The sequence below is a fragment of the Pseudophryne corroboree genome, chromosome 7 (assembly GCF_028390025.1).
Source record: "Pseudophryne corroboree isolate aPseCor3 chromosome 7, aPseCor3.hap2, whole genome shotgun sequence".
NCBI classification, from domain to species: domain Eukaryota; kingdom Metazoa; phylum Chordata; class Amphibia; order Anura; family Myobatrachidae; genus Pseudophryne; species Pseudophryne corroboree.
The window spans coordinates 137078025-137096570 of record NC_086450.1 but is presented as its reverse complement, the minus strand read 5'-3'; the positions used below and the strand labels follow the sequence as shown (position 1 = coordinate 137096570).

The 18546-nt window shown below is 45.9% G+C and overlaps 2 protein-coding genes across 3 annotated transcripts in view; one reads left to right on the top strand and one right to left on the bottom strand.

The window, feature by feature from the left end:
• CCDC148 (coiled-coil domain containing 148) overlaps nucleotides 1-3247 on the bottom strand; it is a 739559-nt gene extending 736312 nt beyond the window's left edge. For both annotated transcript variants that reach the window (XM_063933692.1, XM_063933693.1), the window contains exon 1: nucleotides 3087-3247. The gene's annotated coding sequence lies outside the window, so the exon portion shown is untranslated. The remainder of the gene's footprint in view (nucleotides 1-3086) is intronic.
• A 118-nt stretch (nucleotides 3248-3365) lies between these two features.
• Nucleotides 3366-18546, top strand: part of PKP4 (plakophilin 4) — a 667418-nt gene continuing 652237 nt past the window's right edge. Inside the window, exon 1 of the mRNA XM_063933691.1 lies at nucleotides 3366-3514. The gene's annotated coding sequence lies outside the window, so the exon portion shown is untranslated. The remainder of the gene's footprint in view (nucleotides 3515-18546) is intronic.

Below are 18546 nucleotides of genomic sequence, written 5' to 3'. Positions count from 1 at the left end.
CGTGGATACCCACGGAGGGAGAATATGTCGGGATTGTGCCGGTCGGGATTCCGGTGTCGGTATTTCGACCGCCGGGATCTTGATCGCATCCCGTTCTGAGCGATCTGTGCTAGATTGCTCAGCACACATCTCCTCGTGTGTACAGGGCTTTACACACTCTCACACACACTCCACACACCTCACATACTCACCCTGCTGCAGAGGACCCGGCTTTCAATGCTGGATACAGAAGACACCGCTTCACAAGGAGAGCAATTACTAACTAATTAAGCTAACTGGAAACTTCCAATTGCTTAATCAGTCCTCAGGGAGGGTATGCTGCCGCGGTCCCAGAGCAAGTCCTTGAGATTTTTCTTAAAATTCATGATTTTAGGAAAAATCAGACATGCTCTGGAGGTGCAAGAAAAAAGACGCAGTGATTTCTATGCAAAGCACTGCGTCCCACTTTCTGTCCTGCAAGGGAATACCAAAACCCTGCGACTGCGGGAAGAACCCAGCGCCACATGTTTTTTTTAAATTTCCCGCCGGCAATTGGATTCGCCCCATAGCGTTTTATTTCTCCACTCATAACCCAGAAAGATAATGAAATGATGTTGCTGAAGAAACACCAACCTTTGTACTGTGTACAAATAAATTGATTGGGGCCTCAAGGCCTCCAAAGTAGGGATTAATGTTGTATGTATAATGGGTGCAATGTGCGTGGAGCCAGAGCACATGGGCCCCGTGATCCAGGGGGGGCCACACCACAAAACCTGCACCTATGCTTAATTACTGACCTCTCCGTGTCCCGCATCGATGCTGCAGCAAAAATCACCCGGAAAATGGCGTGGTGATCATTTACCCAGTGGTTTATGTACAATGTCAGACAGGGTTGGACTGGCCCACAGGGGTACAGGGGAACCCCCCCCCCCCCCCCCCCCGGTGGGCCCAACTGCCCCCCCCCCTCCCCTCCTTCTCTGTGGATCATGTTCCAGACTGTGCACTAGAATTATACATTATACATATGTCACATTATACTGCACAGGACTTTAGTATATTCTCTACAGTGCATTGCTGTTATTAATCTGGTACATTATGATTATGCACTAACAGTATTTACTATATACATTTATCAAGGGGCCCAGACAATGCACTCTATATTGGATAGCGAAGCCACTGCAGCAGCTGGTCACATGCCCTCTGGAAACTATAAATGCCCCTAAACATTGGCCCCTACCACAGCATTTACCCGGAGGGCCCTTCATGCCCCAGTCCAACACTGATGCCAGAGTCTACTGTGCCACAGAGAGGAGGGGGCCTGCACGGACTGTGCACACGGGCCGTCCGTGGTAGGAATGAACATTGGAAGCATGGCATAGAATGCCGGAAGGCCTTCCAACATCGACTCATGCAATGTGATTGTTAGTTACCATTGCATCCTAACGGTATATAATCATATTGTCGACAATCACTATGTCACAATGTCGACATCTATGATATCGACATGGTTAAAATGCAGACGTGAACAAAATGTCAACATATAACATTAACACAGTGAAAATGTTGACATTAGAATTAGGGTTAGGTTTAGGGGTAATTGTTATGCATCCATTTAAAATTAATTGCCATTTGACCATGTCAACATTTTGTAAGTGTAGATAGACATACTGAAATGTGGATAGGTTTTCATGTCAACATTATGAATGTCGGCTGTCTATGATCACTACTTAATTTGGCTGAACAAAGGTGTATACAAACGGCAATGCCTCTTTTTGGAGACAAATTACATGTCGGCAATGACTGTTTAATCTGGTGGTCAGTTGTCACGTGTCAGAGTGTTTTCCTCGCATTGCTTGCGCTTTCTTTATAATAGTCCTTCATTTTACATCAAGTTTTCCTACTGCACTGCAAAATTTTCCCTGTATGTAAATGTGGTGCAGTCACTAATACCCCTTTCACACCGCACAAATAATCCGGTATTGACCCAGCATATTGCCGGGTCAACACGGGTCGACATGCAGTGTGAAAGGGGTATAGCCGAAATCGCGGGTCGTCTGACCCGGAAATTCAACCCGGGAATAAAGCAGTGTTATACCCTGGTTGAATACCTAGTCAGTGGTTGCGTAAATGCATCCCGGGACCCGTTTACTACAGCAGGGAGAGGCGGCATGGAGATGAACTCATCTCCCAGCGCGGCCTCCTCCTCCGCCCCTGCCGACTTCTCCTCGCTCCGCTGCTATGGCAACCCGCCCGGCATATTCTCGGGTCAGGGAAGCCTGCAGCAGCGGCCAATGCCGGATCCCACCCGGGAAGGACCCGTTTCCAATTCCCGGGTGGGATCCGGCATTGGCAGTGTGAAAGGGGTATAAGCTACACTCCTACTGTATATCACTAAGGTAATAATAATAATAATAATAATAATAATAATAAAAATAATTAGTAGTACAGGTTGAGTATCCCATATCCAAATATTCCGAAATACGGAATATTCCGAAATACAGACTTTTTTGAGTGAGAATGAGATAGTGAAACCTTTGTTTTTTGATGACTCAATGTACACAAACTTTGTTTAATACACAAAGTTATTAAAAATATTGTATTAAATGACCTTCAGGCTGTGTGTATAAGGTGTATATGAAACGTAAATGAATTGAGTGAATGTACACACACTTTGTTTAATGCACAAAGTTATAAAAAATATTGGCTAAAATTACCTTCAGGCTGTGTGTATAAGGTGTATATGAAACATAAATACATTATGTGCTTAGACTTGGGTCCCATCGGCATGATATCTCATTATGGTATGCAATTATTCCAAAATACGGAAAAATCCGATGTCCAAAATACCTCTGGTCCCAAGTATTTTGGATAAGGGATACTCAATCTGTTGTAATAATAATAACAATCATAATAATCATAATAATAATAATAATAATAATAATAATAATAATAATAATAATACATTCGTGAAGTTCCTGAGTGGACACTACTTCTATGTTTAGACCATAATCCCAATATCCCCTCCAGCACCAGTTTCGCCTCATTCTGTCGCGATATAAACAGGAAATAGAACAGGTATCGGATATGTCGATGACGATACCACATACTTGCTTTATCCGTGTAGCCCTCAGTCTATTCTCGTGCGGGAGAGTAATCGAATCTCTGGAATGATATCGTCTGTCGCGATAGACTCAAGATAAACATCCATCCAGTCTGGGAACCCGATGCTCCGCCCACTCCGAGACAACAGCATCGGTAGCCATGACAACGGCCGGCGCGCACCTGGTTGGCGAGTTTGGATGGAGGGGGGATTCCAATGGGATTCCGCCTCCTCCAATGGCGGCCGAGCCAGAGAGCGGCTGCGCCGTGACGTCACATGCTGGGGGGAGCCGGCGCTGCTGCTGCTCCGTGTACTGCCGCTCGGTGCAGGGTACTGAGCTCCCGCATGATGGACACGGGGTAAACGGGGCTGCTGGTGCATGGGGACACCCATGAGGCTGTGGGATCCGGAGCCCGGGGAGACTTGAGCCGGCAGGTAAGTGCGCGAGTTATCTGCTCCTTCTCTGGTTGTGTTCTGCACGCCGGGATCACTGTGTGCTGGTCAATGGAGCCATCTCCCGCCCCTCTCCCCTGTCCCTGCTGCAGACTCCTCTATCCCGGGAGCTGTGCTCACCCTGCCTAACTTATTCCTAGAAGTCGCGCTACACTAGCGTGCTACCCGGGAGCACGGACCTCCCCGGCATGCTTATATCCCGGCAATGTGCTTACAGAGCACACTCACCTACCTACCCGACATGCTTACCAACTGGGCATGTACTTGCAGCGCACACTTCCCGGGCGCACCTATCTTCAGGTGATGTGCTTGCAGTGCACACTTACCTACCTGGCATGCTTATTTCCCGGGGATGTGCTTACAGTGCACACTTACCTCCTGGGCATATACTTGCATGGAACATTTCCCGGATACACATCTCTTCAGGTCACATGCTTGCAGTGCACACTTACCTCCCAGGCATGTGATTACAGTGCACAATTACGTACCTGGCATGCTTATCTCCTGTGCATATGAGTCCATTACCTTCCTGGTATACGTATCTCCCCTGTCATGTGCTTAGTGGGCATGCACACATACATGGCATGTATTTGTCAAGGCACACCTACCTCCTGCTTCACCTAGTGTGCCCAGCAGGCAGGCACACCTACCTCCGTGAATGTACCTGCGGGGCATACCTTAATCTACTGGCCAACCTTACTGCCCCTCCTCCTGAATGTGTGTACCAGACACACTAACCTCATGTACATGTGCTTAAGCTGCACTTACCTATGTGGCACACTGACATCCCCACTGCTTGCAGTACCAGTCACCTTCGCAATGTACTGTATGTCCCTCCCGGCCACACTTATTATGCATGTGTGTGCTATACCATAAGCATTTGTCTGGCACGCATCATGCTGACCAGGGACACTAAACACCTGCATCCATGTGTCCGCCAGGGACACTTACAATCTGGACATTTAAGCCCTTGTCACAATTGATGATGTAATAGAGAGCATGAAATCTAACAATAGACTGCACTTCTGTACAAACTGTGTGCAGCCCAGTATTATGCTGATGAAAGTGAGCTGCGTGCAGTAACAGTTGCTTAGAAAGACATGTATTTTGTTAATTGATGCTATCACTTTTTAACATGCTAATGTCTACATTAACTACTATGCTGAATTTGATCGCTTTAAGCAAGCCTGTGTGATGGCACTGCATAGGCACAGCATACCCACCAAATAAATGACTCCTAGTATATTAAGTTTCACTCCTAGCTATTCCTGCAGCATGTCTGTTTTTGCCAATCCTTTTCTGATATCTCCACACTGTACCGTGCAGCTACTGTGCTGGCCAGCCCCCATGATGAAGGTCACCACTGAATTCTGCACACTATGTTATTATCTGTGATGATTTCTTAAGCTGCGTATCCAGATGAGATCTGACAGCTCTCTGCTGGCTGTGATTATGTCTGAGGTCTCCGCTGACCCTTTGCCCTTCTCCTCATTCATCCTGTGAATTAGGGGTGCTTTCACAGCAACTCTAATGGTTGTGAAGTCACAGAGCTAGTGTGAGGTACTAGTGCTGCAGTGTGCTGCTTGCAGACCGGAAGGGTGCTGTTCCCAGCTGATGACTAGGCAGGTGTGTATTCTGCTATAGGGAAGCAAGAATGCTAAGCATGTACAGGGGGAATCTGGTCTGCAACGCATGCCTCAGGGCAGACCCTTGCACCAACCTGTGCCCCTCCTTTACTCTTTCGTAATGCAGTTCTACAGCACATAAGATTATCTCCCAGTTCTGTCTTATTTTAAGGATTTAATATCCCCTTGACGGTGTGCCCAGTTTAATTATACGTCTTGGCAAATTTCTGTGATATTTTTGTTTGCTGAAGGTCACATTCTCCTCTGGTCGTCAGAGGGTTAACCGGGCAGGAGCCCAAATGGCATCATTTTTTTTTTTTTAGTTAATGAAACTCCCTAGTCTCTTACTACATTAAATACCAGACTGATTCATTCTTTACGGGATGGCTGTATGCCAACTCTTTGCATTGCTAAAGCTTGTAATACATTCACATTGTGGACCTGGCACAGAGATTTGTGTCACTGCAGCCCATGTTGCCCTGTACAAGCACCTGTAGACTTTACTTATTTAGTATGCACATTGTGTGTCTTACACTGGTCTTGATACTGAGATGACATTTATGTTAGTGTAAGGAATAGCTGGCATATATTGCATTTAATGCTCTTAGGCAGGGTGGTGTCGGGATACAGACAGGAGACGGAACTGCCTGATTCTCTTAAATTGCTGGGTGTGTCGTTTACCATTCAAAACATTGCCCCAACGGTAGTCCAGAGTTCCTGGCAAGATTTACAGGTCCCTATGCGTTCTGCTAGCTCTTTATCCCCTTACGGAATGCATTGATGCCACTGAAAGAGGTAGAGTGCGGACACAAAAAGAACCTGCCAAACATGCTGATGTGTTGTGTCCTTTATTCGCAGTTACAATGCACTGTGACTTAACAAAACAAGACTCTAACAAAGGGTTTTATTAGGATAAATGACGGCGGTTTTATGAAGTGGTTTTGGTGGCTGCGGAGAGAATGCATTTAGATGTGAGAACTTTATCCCGACCATCGGTGCTGATGAATTCCATGCTAGTTGTCATTGTGCTAGAAATGACCCATTTTATGTGCTAGATTAGAAAACAACAAGCTGATTGCTATTTACAGTGATGGAAGAATGGCAGACTGTTTTACTGACTACTTAATATCTGAATTTATAATGCACCTCTACTTCGGAGAGTTCAGGCAGTGTAATCATATTATAGTACTTCATTTTTACAGCTTTGTGTTACATTCTATAAGTTGTGATAGAACGTTTTTTTTTTTGTGGTAACTTCCTTGTGTTTTTGTTGCACTCACAAATATGTTTAGTCACTGACTGTAAAGTTTCCATTAATGGGCAGCTACAAAAACTTACCTCCATACTCCCAAGAAATGCTGGATTTGTTTCTGGAGCTTGCTTAGTATGGTAAGCAGCATGGTCGCCCTACAGCGGGAATTTCAGAGTGTACCAGTTCCTACACACTGTGAAAGAAGCCACTTTGTATTTCTTTGTATGTCATCCCGTGTGTTCATCTAAACAAATTGCTGCATCCAGTGTATGTAGGCAACACATATAGGGGCAGATGTGATTGAAAAATGACCGTTAGGCGGTGACTGGCTAGAGCCCCACTTGTAATTTGTAACGAGAAATAACAAGAATGTCACTTGTTAAATCTGCCACATAGGTTAATATCTACCTGTCACCGATACATAGTGGAGACAGGTATTTGGCTCAGTGGACCACTGTTCATGAGAATACATCTGTAAGGCATACGTGACTTTGCAGGACCACGATGTTTATGACAATACTGCATATCTATTGTAGTAGGAGAATGGTGTGTACTATAAATATTATGCCCATGCTATCTCATATACTGTTCCTAGATCATTTTGTTACATACAAGCACTTTTTACACATCCCTGCTTATAATAACCTCACCTTCTACAGTCCTTTCACATCAGATAACAAGGACCTAACACTGTATTCACTTACGCCTGCTATAAATAAACCACACTCTCCCAAGTATGTAGTTATACAATAGAAAGTACTTCACTATGAATTCTTATACACTGAGTGGCCAAACTATTGAGTCATAATAATATGCCCACTCATTTATGATTGGATTTTATTACTGCCGGGTTAGTACTTTGTTGGCCACCTTTTTCACTTAATACATCTTGAATTCTTCTAGGCATGGATTCTACGACCTGTTGGTATATTTTGTTTGGAATTTTAGTCCATATGCTGTGAACTTCATCTTCCAGTTCCTGAAGGTTTGGTGGTAGTGGATCCAGAAGGATCCATGCTTTTGTGCTGTTACTGAGCAAACTGAAGGTGTTTCACACGGTTTGCTAAAGATAGCAATGGCGTACAGAGAGGCCTTCTGCTGTAGATCATACAATGTAATGTGTGGCATACTGTTCGTTGAGAGACTATCTGAACTGGTTCCTGATTCGCTGTTGCCCGTCTGTAGGAATGGACATGTCTGCCCATTCTCTGGTCCGCTTGAGCGTTCAATAGTCCTTTACGAACACAGGCCTTGTGCTCAGACCAGTGCTGTGTGTAATATAGGTGTGATTGTTCCTTTACAGCAGGCATGTCCAAACTGCGGCCCTCCAGCTGTTGTGAAACTACACATCCCAGCATGCCCTGACAGTTTTGCTGTCAGAGAATGCTAAAGCTGTGTCAGGGCATGCTGGGATGTGTAGTTTCACAACAGCTGGAGGGCCGCAGTTTGGACATGCCTGCTTTACAGCCTTTGATTAGAAATGGGCAACATTGTCAAGGCAGTGTTCCACACATTAATAGGCTGTGTTACGATGTGCTGTGTGCTTCTATTGCCTACACACGGTAGAATAAGACTTTTTTATTTTTTTTATTTTTTATTTTGCTAAAACCATATACATGATATAAATGACTGTCTCATGCCACAGAAATGTTGCTTGTTCTTAGTAAATTGACTAGGCAGATATTAATTCCCTTAACGAATGGCGGTCTCCACTGTGAGATGGTGGTAGAAATAAATTACCTCAGCAATGGCACTGGTACCTAGGGTGCTGCTGAATTGCCTTCTCGTGACTATTGGTGCACACCACCCACAAAATGGCTGCCCCCACTGTATGTAGTAAACACATTCACTATAAGATAGAACGTTTCTCATTGTTGCAGACTTTTTTTGGACGATCATCAGTTGTTCTGCAGATGGGTGCGAATGTCGTGGGTGCCCATTACTATTGTGCCCAAATGCACAAGGTTTGGACATGTAAAGCGGCTAAACTTGTGCAAAGTATAAACCGCAGAGAACCAGCTACAAGAGACACTGAAGTCAATTAGATAAAGCAGGAGGTGGTGCAGAGACATGGCTGTGGCTTAAGTCTTCCCAGGGTATAATGAAGAATGTCCATGAATGTGATCCTGCTTAATCCCTCTGAGGCAGAGTTTGTCAGGTGTGCTACAAACACAGCTGCTTCAATGCAGATCCAAACTTTACTTCAATCATGATTTTTTGCATTATCCAGCCTGTGAAATGCATTTATCATGACTCCAGTTCAGGTGGTTGGTATGATATACCGGCAGACGGGATGCCGGCTGTCTGTATACCGACAGCGGCATTCTGTCTTCCTGTCTGCCGGAATCCCGGCAACGACTCCCCTCTCTGGCTCGCCATGCTTAGGGCCCGGTGGCTCGCTTTACTCGCCACAAGTTCTTTTCCCACTCAGTTGGTGGCATGGACTATCCAAGCGAAAGGGTATACCGGACGGTGTTCTGTATTTCGTGTGTCTGTATTTCAACGGCTGACGGGATTTCGGCGTTTGTTTCCGGAATGCCTGGATCCAGACAACCAGCATTCTAAATGCATCCCCATTTCAGTGTTGCTCACCTATGGAATTTAGCCAGTATAATGACATGAGTATGTCCAATACTGTATGACCTGCCATTCAAAGATATGGAACACAGTGCAGGCATAAGGGGGGGTGGGTGGGGGTTGCTTACAGTTGATTTTGTTTTCCCGCTGCTCCTGTCTAAAGTGAAGGGAGCTACCCAGTTGTTTGTGCTGATGGGTGCAAGTTCCGCAGGCGACAATTATTTCTGCTCGTATTCTCCTATAGGTGGTGAGCAGAAATCAGACCAATTATGCTTTTTGGTACTAAACTGCTTGCCACTCGCAAGGGTCCAAGCAGAAATAATGGCTGCGCACAAAACTCGCGCCCATCGGCTCAAACAATTGTATATCTTTTATTGACAGGTCATTCTATAGATGAGCAACACAATCTGTGTCATGATAAATGCATCTCACAGGCTGGAAAATGCCACAAATCATATGATTGTAGTAAAGCTTGGATCTGCATTGAAGCCGCTGTTCTTATAGCAAACCTGACAAACTCTGCCTTAGAGGGATTAAGTGGAGTCACGTTCATGGACGTTCTTCATTATACCCTGGGAAGAGTTAAGCCTTGGAACTACTTATGCAGCTGTGTCTCTGCACCACCTCCTGCTTGATCTGTTGATGGTACGAGCCTTTTGATAACTGGAATTGACTTGAATGTCTCTTGCAGCCGACTGTGTGGTTTATACTTTCAATGTTAATAAATACTTGCACAAAGGGGCATCTCGGTTTAGATGTGCCAGTGGTGTTTTATAGTGTGGTGCCAGCTTGTGATGCCAAAGCACGTAAAGCTTTCTGCTGGGGGGTAGTGTTTTGCATAGTTAGTATTACCCTGCTTTGTTTCTGACTTGCGCCCGATCGTCTTTTTATAAGGGGTGATATTTCATTGATGGGTAATGTGAATCGGCTACACCCGTCTATACTATTGGGAGTGACAGGGAAAATGTGCGAAAAGATGGGTGAGGGGTCAAGCAGAAAAAAATAAGTGCCAGCAGTATTGGTGCCCGAAAACAGCAATAATGGAATTGCTCTGTCGGAAGCAGGCCGCCCAAAATTACATTTCATAGGTAAAACCCCCCACCCCATTGAATTGAGTCCTGTTGTATCATATACAGAGCTATTTTGTAGTTTTGATAGTGAAGTGACCACATACTGAATTCAGAATGTTTCATTAATGAATGCAGCATATCGATGCCGTGATGTCACTTGTATAAGTGAATTGATAGACTGAAGAGTGGTTAAGCCCCGAAACAGTCTACCTTCACTGTGTGTCCTAATGATGAACATCAATGATTTGTGCTGGTGCAATGGATCTGGCTACAACCTACTTTCTCTAACGTCCTAGTGGATGCTGGGGACTCCGTCAGGACCATGGGGAATAGCGGGCTCCGCAGGAGACAGGGCACATCTAAAAAGCTTTTTAGGTCACATGGTGTGTACTGGCTCCTCCCCCTATGACCCTCCTCCAAGCCTCAGTTAGGTTTTTGTGCCCGTCCGAGAAGGGTGCAAACTGGATGGCTCTCTTAAGGAGCTATTTAGTAAAGTTTTTTTTTAGGTTTCTAATCAGTGATTCCTGCTGGCGACAGGATCACTGCAACGAGGGACTTAGGGGAGAGACTGGCAACTCACCTGCGTGCAGGAGGATTGAAGTCTTAGGCTACTGGACACTGAGCTCCAGAGGGAGTCGGAACACAGGTCAGCCTGGGGTTCGTCCCGGAGCCGCGCCGCCGATCCCCCTTACAGACGCTGAAGAAAGACGGCGGAACGGAGGTCCGGAAACAGGCGGCAGAAGACTTCACAGTCTTCAGAGAGGTAGCGCACAGCACTGCAGCTGTGCGCCATTGTTGTCACACGGCTCACTGACACGGTCACGGAGGGTGCAGGGCGCTGCTGGGGGCGCCCTGGGCAGCAATATAAATACCTATTTGGCAAATAAATACATCACATATAGCCATTAAGGCTATATGTATGTATTTTAACCCAGGCCAGTTATTAAAAAACCGGGAGGAAAAGCCCGCCGAAAAGGGGGCGGAGCTTATTCTCCTCAGCACTCAGCGCCATTTTCCTGATCAGCTCCGCTGGTGAGGAAGGCTCCCACTCTCCCCTGCACTGCACTACAGAAACAGGGTTAAAAGAGAAGGGGGGCATAAATTGGCGATATAATGATATATTAAGAGCGCATATATAGAAACACCTTCTAGGGTTGTTATATACATTATAGCGCTTTTGGTGTGTGCTGGCAAACTCTCCCTCTGTCTCCCCAAAGGGCTAGTGGGTCCTGTCCTCTATCAGAGCATTCCCTGTGTGTGTGCTGTATGTCGGTACGTGTGTGTCGACATGTATGAGGAAAATGTTGGTGAGGAGGCGGAGCAAATTGCCTGTAATGTTGATGTCACTCTCTAGGGAGTCGACACCGGAATGGATGGTCTACTTATGGAATTACGTGATAATGTCAACACGCTGCAAGACGGTTGACGACATGAGATGGCCGGCGGACAAATTAGTACCGGTCCAGGCGTCTCAGACACCGTCAGGGGCTTGTAAAAACGCCCATTTACCTCAGTCGGTCGACAGACACAGACATGGACACTGACCCCAGTGTCGACGGTGAAGAAACATACGTAATTTTCCTTTAGGGCCACGAGTTACATGTTAAGGGCAATGAAGGAGCTGTTACATATTTCTGATACTACAAGTACCACAAATAAGGGTATTTTGTAGGGTGTGAATAAACTACTTGTAGTTTTGCCTGAATCAGATAAATTAAATGAAGTGTGTGATGATACGTGGGGTTCCTCCGATAGAAAGTTATGGGCGGTATACCCTTTCCCGCCAGAAGTAAGGGCGAGTTGGGAAACACACCTTAGGGTGGATAAGGCGCTCACACGCTTATAAAAACATGGCGTTACCGTCTCTAGATACGGCCGCCCTCAAGAAGCCAGCTGATAGGAAGCTGAAAAATATCATGACAGTATATACACACATACTGGTGTTATACTACGACCAGCAATCGCCTCAGCCTGGATGTGCAGCGCTGAGGGGGCTTGGTCGGATTTCCTGACTGAAAATTTTGATACCCTTGACAGGGACAAGATTTTATTGACTATAGAGCATTTTAAGGATGCATTTCTATATATGCGTGATGCGCAGAGGGATATTTGCATTCTGGCATCAAGAGTAAATGTGATTTACATATCTGCCAGACGAAGACACGACAGTGGTCAGGTGAGGCAGATTCCAGACGGCATGTGGAAGTATTGCCGTATAAAGGGGCGGTCCATCGGACCTGGTGGCCATGGCAACAGCTGAAAAATCCACTTTTTGTTACCCCGAATCACATATCGGCAAAAAAGGACAGTCTTTTCAGTCTCAGTCCTTTCGTCCCCATAGGGGCAGGCGGGCAAAGGCCAGTCATATCTGCCCAGGGGTAGAGGAAAGGGAAGAAGACTGCAGCAAGCAGCCCATTACCAGGAACAGAAGCCCCTCACAGCTTCTGCCAAGTCCGCAGCATAACGCTGGGGCCGTACAAGCGGACTCAGGTGCGGTAGGGGGTCATCTCAAGAGTTTCAGTACGCAGGGGGCTCACTCGCAAGGGAACTCCGGGATCCTACATGTAGTATCCCAGGTGTACATTGGAAATTCGAGACATCTCCCCCTCACACAATTCACAGGCTGTTTTCCCAGCAGGTGATAATCAAAGTACCCCTCTTACAACATGGAAGGGGGTAGTATCCCACACTATATTGTGGTACTGAAGCCAACCGGCTCGGTGAGATCTGAAATATTTGAACACTTACATACAAGCGTTCAAATCAAGATGGAGTCACTCAGAGCAGTGATAGCGAACCAGGAAGAAGGGGACGATATGGTGTCACTGGATATCAGGGACGCTTACCTACAGGTCCAAATTTGCCCTTCTCACCAAGGGTACTTCAGGTTCCTGGTACAGAACTGTCACTATCGGTTCAGACGCTGCCGTTTGGGTTGTCCACGGCGCCCCGGGTCTTTACCACGGTAATGGCCGGAATGATGATTTTTCTTAAAAGGAAACATGGACGCTTTCCTGATAAGGGCAAGGTCCAGAGAACAGTTGGAGGTCGGAGTAGCACTATCTTAAGTAGTTCTACGTCAGCACGAGTGGATTCTAAATATTCCAAAATCGCAGCTTTTTCCGATGACACGTCTACTGTTCATAGGGATGATTCTGGACACAGTCCAGAAAAACGTGTTTCTCCCAGTGGAGAAAGCCAGGGAGTTCTCCGAGCTAATCGGGATCCTCCTAAAACCAGGAAAAGTGTCAGTGCATCATTGCACAAGAGTCCTGGTAAAAATGGTGGCTTATTACGAAGCAATTCCATTCGGCAGATTTCCCGCAAGAACTCTTCGGTGGGATCTGCTGGACAAATGGTCCGGATCGCATCCTCAGATGCATCAGCGGATAACCCTATATCCAAGGACAAGGGTGTCTCTCCTGTGGTGATTACAGAGTGCTCATCTTCTAGAGGGCCGCAGATTTGGCATTCAGGATTGGATGCCGGTGACCACGGAGGCCAGCCTGAGAGGCTGGAGAACAGTCACACAGGGAAAAAATTTCCAGGGAAGTGTGATTAAGTCTGGAGAATTCTCTCTGCATAAATAAGCTTAGAGCAAATTTATAAGGCTCTAAACTTAGCAAGACCTCTGCTTCAAGGTCAGCCGGTATTGATCCAGTGGGATAACATCACGGCAGTCGCCCACGTAAACAGAAAGGGCGGCACAAGAAGCAGGAGGGCAGTGACAAAACTGCAAGGATTTTTCGCTAGGCGGAAAATCATGTGATAGCACTGTCAGCAGTGTTCTTTCCGGGAGTGGACGACTGGGAAGCAGACTTCCTCAGCAGGCATGACCTCCACCCGGGAGAGTGGAAACTTCATAGGGAAGTTTTTCAGCATGATTGTGGACCGTTGGCAAAGACCAAAGGTGGACATGATAGCGTCCCGCCCGAAAAACGGGACAGGTATTCCGCCAGGTCATGAGACCTTCAGGCGATAGCTGTGGATGTTCTGGTAACACCGTGGGTGTACCAGTCAGTGTATGGGTTCCCTCCTCTGTTTCTCATAACCAAGGTATTGAGAATTATAAGACATAGAGGAGTATGAACTATACTAGTGGCTCCGGATGGGCCAAGAGGGACTTGGTACCCGGAGCTTCAAGAGATGCTCACAGAGGACTAAGGGCCTGGGGAGCTAAGAAGGGACTTGCTTCAGCAAGTACCATGTCTTTTCCAAGAATTACCGCGGCTGCGTTTGACGGCATGGCGGTTGAATACCGGATTCTGAAGGGAAAAAGGCATTCCATAAGAGGTCATACCTACCTTGGTCAAAGCCAGGAAGGAGGTGACCGCACAACGTCATCACCACATGTGGTGAAAATATGTTGCGTGGGTAAGGCCAGGAAGGCTCCACGAAGGAAATTCAACTAGGTCGATTCTGCACTTCCTGAAAACAGGAGTGTTTTGAGTCTCAAATTGGGGTTCATTAAGATTTAAATTTCGGCCCTGTAGATTTTCTTCCAGAAAAAATTGACTTCAGTTCCTGAAGTCCAGATTGTAAAGGGTGTATTCCATATACAGTTCTTTTGTGCCTCTAGGGGCACCGTGAGATCTCAACATAGTGTTGGGATTCCTTAAAATCATATTGGTTTGAACCGCTCAAATCTGTGGATTTGAAATATCTCACATGGAAAGTGACCATGCTGTTGACCAATATCTCACATGGAAAGTGACCATGTTGTTAGTCCTGACCTCGGCCAGGCGATTGTCAAAAAGAATGGGCGGTTTTGTTTTACAAAAGCCCATATTAGAATTTTCCATTTGAACAGGGCAGAACTGGGACTCGTCTCCAGTTTCTTCCTAAAGGGGTGTCGGCGTTGTCACCTGAAACAACCTATTGTGGTGCCTGCGGCTACTGGGGACTTGGAGGACTCCAAGTTACTAGACGTTGTCAGGGCCCTAAAAATATATATATATATATATATATATATATATATATATATATATATATATATATATATATATATATATATATATATATATATATATATATATATATATATTATATATATTTAGGACGGCTGGAGTCAGAAAGTCTGACTTGCTGTTTATATTGTATGCACCCAACAAGCTGGGTGCTCCTGCTTCTAAGCAGTCTATTGCACGCTAGATTTGTAGTACAATTCAGCTTGCACATTCTGTGGCAGGCCTGCCACAGCCGAAATATGTAGATGCCCATTCCACAAGGAAGGTGGCCTCATCCTGGGCGGCTGCCCGAGGAGTCTCGGCATTATAACTTTGCCGAGCAGCTACGTGGTCAGGGGAGAACACGTTTGTAAAATTTTACAAATTTGATACTCTGGCTAAAGAGGACCTGGAGTTCTCTCATTCGGTGCTGCAGAGTCATCCGCACTCTCCCGCCCGTTTGGGAGCTTTGGTATAATCCCCATGGTCCTGACGGAGTCCCCAGCATCCACTAGGACGTTAGAGAAAATAAGAATTTACTTACCGATAATTCTATTTCTCGTAGTCCGTAGTGGATGCTGGGCGCCCATCCCAAGTGCGGATTGTCTGCAATGCTTGTACATAGTTATTGTTACAAAAATCGGGTTATTACTATTGTTGTGAGCCATTTTTTCAGAGGCTACTTCGTTTTGTTATCATACTGTTAACTGGGTTCAGATCACAAGTTGTACGGTGTGATTGGTGTGGCTGGTATGAGTCTTACCCGGGATTCAAGATCCTTCCTTATTGTGTACGCTCGTCCGGGCACAGTACCTAACTGAGGCTTGGAGGAGGGTCATAGGGGGAGGAGCCAGTACACACCATGTGACCTAAAAAGCTTTTTAGATGTGCCCTGTCTCCTGCGGAGCCCGCTATTCCCCATGGTCCTGACGGAGTCCCCAGCATCCACTACGGACTACGAGAAATAGAATTATCGGTAAGTAAATTCTTATTTTTATGATATGACTAGCTGGAGTACCAGGCATTGTCCGGGATTTTAAGAATGTCTGTTAACAAAAATAAATGTAAATATTAAACACATCGTATAACTAACATTGTAGATAGCTGAATACCTGTGGTTTGCTACGGGATGAGGATGGTAAATTAGAATGATAGTTGTTCGTTAATTTACGTTGGTTGGAAATCTAGTATATAGGCATATCTTGCCTCCCTGACACACTTTGTGTAGTGACCGGACCCCTTTTTGATCCCCCAAGGGACCCTGCTCCTCCCACTACACAACTCTGTCTGTGGCTTCCTGCTGCCTCCATTCCCCTCCTCACATCATGTCAGTGCACCTGTGAAATGATCAAATTTTTTTTTTTTACTTTTTTTTTTATATAGCGCCGCACATTATGAATCTTATCTCCTGATATACTCTGTGCTGCTGGGGGACCGTGCTACTTCCACTCTATAACTCTGTGTGTGGGTTTGTAGTGTTCACTCTAAGAGTGAAAAGGGGCATGGCGCCGGACTCCGGGGGCATATGTGCGCGCGCCCGAAACAGGGGCGCGGCCACGCAAATTATGGGGCGTGGCCACGCCCACGTCATTTTAGGGGGCGGTGCGGCCCACAGACGCTACTATAGAGAGCGTCTGTGGCCGGCGACGTCACTGTTGGGGGCGTGCCCAGCACCTCAGTCGGTGCTGGGCTTCCCCCAGCTCTCTCCCAATGCGTGAATGGATGCTGTGCGCATGCGCACGGCATCTATAAACGCCGGGAGGGCAGGAAGCTGGCGGCTGTTCTAGCAGGGCGTCGCAAAAGGGGCAGGGCGGGTTTTGCCTGCTAAAAAACGGGCAGGGCGCGGCGCCCTGCTAAAACAGCCTAGAGTGAACACTAGGTTTGTGTTACCTGTATTCCCTTCCTCACATCATGTCACTGGCCCTGTCACATGCAGCCCTGTCATCACTGACATATATCATGCATGTCCTGATATAGTGTGTGCTGCTGGCCCACCCCTAGGGGTGCTAGTGGTGTGTTACCCCCACAGTGTTTGTTCCCAGAGTGTAAGTCATATGTGTAGCAAGTTTGGTGTAAACTGCTCTAGGCAATCCGACAGCCGGCAAACTGAAGACCACCCATCCAGAGTTATGCCGTCTGCTGAAAAACTCTGTGCTGCAGCCTCACCCCTAGGGTTGCTAGGGGTGTATTACCCTCACAGTGTTCCCAGCTTGTAAGTCATATGTGTACAAAGTGTGTTGTAAATTGGTCCATGTATTCAGGAGTTATGCTGTCTCCTGAGATACTCTGCTGCTGTCCCACCCCTAGGTGTGTCTAACCCCCACAGAGTTTGTTCCCAGATTGCAAGTGATATGTGTAACAAGTTTGGTATAAATTGCTCCAGGCCTTCCACTGTTATGCTGTCTGCTGACATACTCTGTGATGCTGCCTCACTCCTAGGGGTGCTAGGGGTGTCTGACCCCAACAGTGTTTGTTTCCAAAGGTACCATAACTGATTTAATGAGCCATTCGCAGTTTCACTGTACCGGTCGTGTGTACTTACACGTGCATGGCTTAATCTTTGAGACAAGCATATGCTACTGTCAGGATCAACCAGGTAGCTCTCGGTAAACAAGGCATATGTGTACCAATTTGTGAGTACATTGCTCCAGCAATTCCGGAGTTATGCTGTCTCATGATTATACTCTGTGTTGCTGTCTTCCCCCTCCCAGGGGAGCTGTGGGTTTCTGATTGTTTTAGTTGCCACCGCCGTGTTTTAATACGCTCGTATGTGATTTCACGATCTTCTCTTGTAAACTGTGGATTTGTATAGTAAAACAGAAGGACAGATTTTCGCTTTTATATAGTAGATGGGGACTATTCAATTGAAGTAATGTGCTGCTGCATTTCCTGGAATATATTGCTGTGCACACATTTACTTATTGTGTAAGCTGAACAATCCTATTGTTCCTGCACACGTTATGGGGTTGCTTGTTGGTCGTAATGCGTCGTTCCGTAACAGTACATCACATGCGAGTCGCTTATTGAATCACCCCAAATAGTTTTAACAGTGGCTTGTCCATATTATTAACATCTAACAAGTTGAAGCCTTCTCTGCGCTTTTGCAAGATTGCTGGGCCTCTCTGTGGGTGAGACTTTTTTTCTCTGTGTTAAGCAGATTTGCTGATGCAGTTTTCGCACTAAAATTCACCTTTGAATTTCAGTCTCTGAGTGCCGCCTCATTATTTGGTTGCATATATATATATATATACAGGTTGAGTATCCCATATCCAAATATTCCAAAATACGGAATATTCCGAAATACGGACTTTTTTGAGTGAGTGTGAGATAGTGAAATCTTTGTTTTTTGATGACTCAATGTACACAAACTTTGTTTAATACACAAAGTTATTAAAAATATTGTATTAAATGACCTTCAGGCTGTGTGTATAAGGTGTATATGAAACATAAATGAATTGTGTGAATGTACACACACTTTGTTTAATGCACAAAGTTATAAAAAATATTGGCTAAAATTACCATCAGGCTGTGTGTATATGAAGCA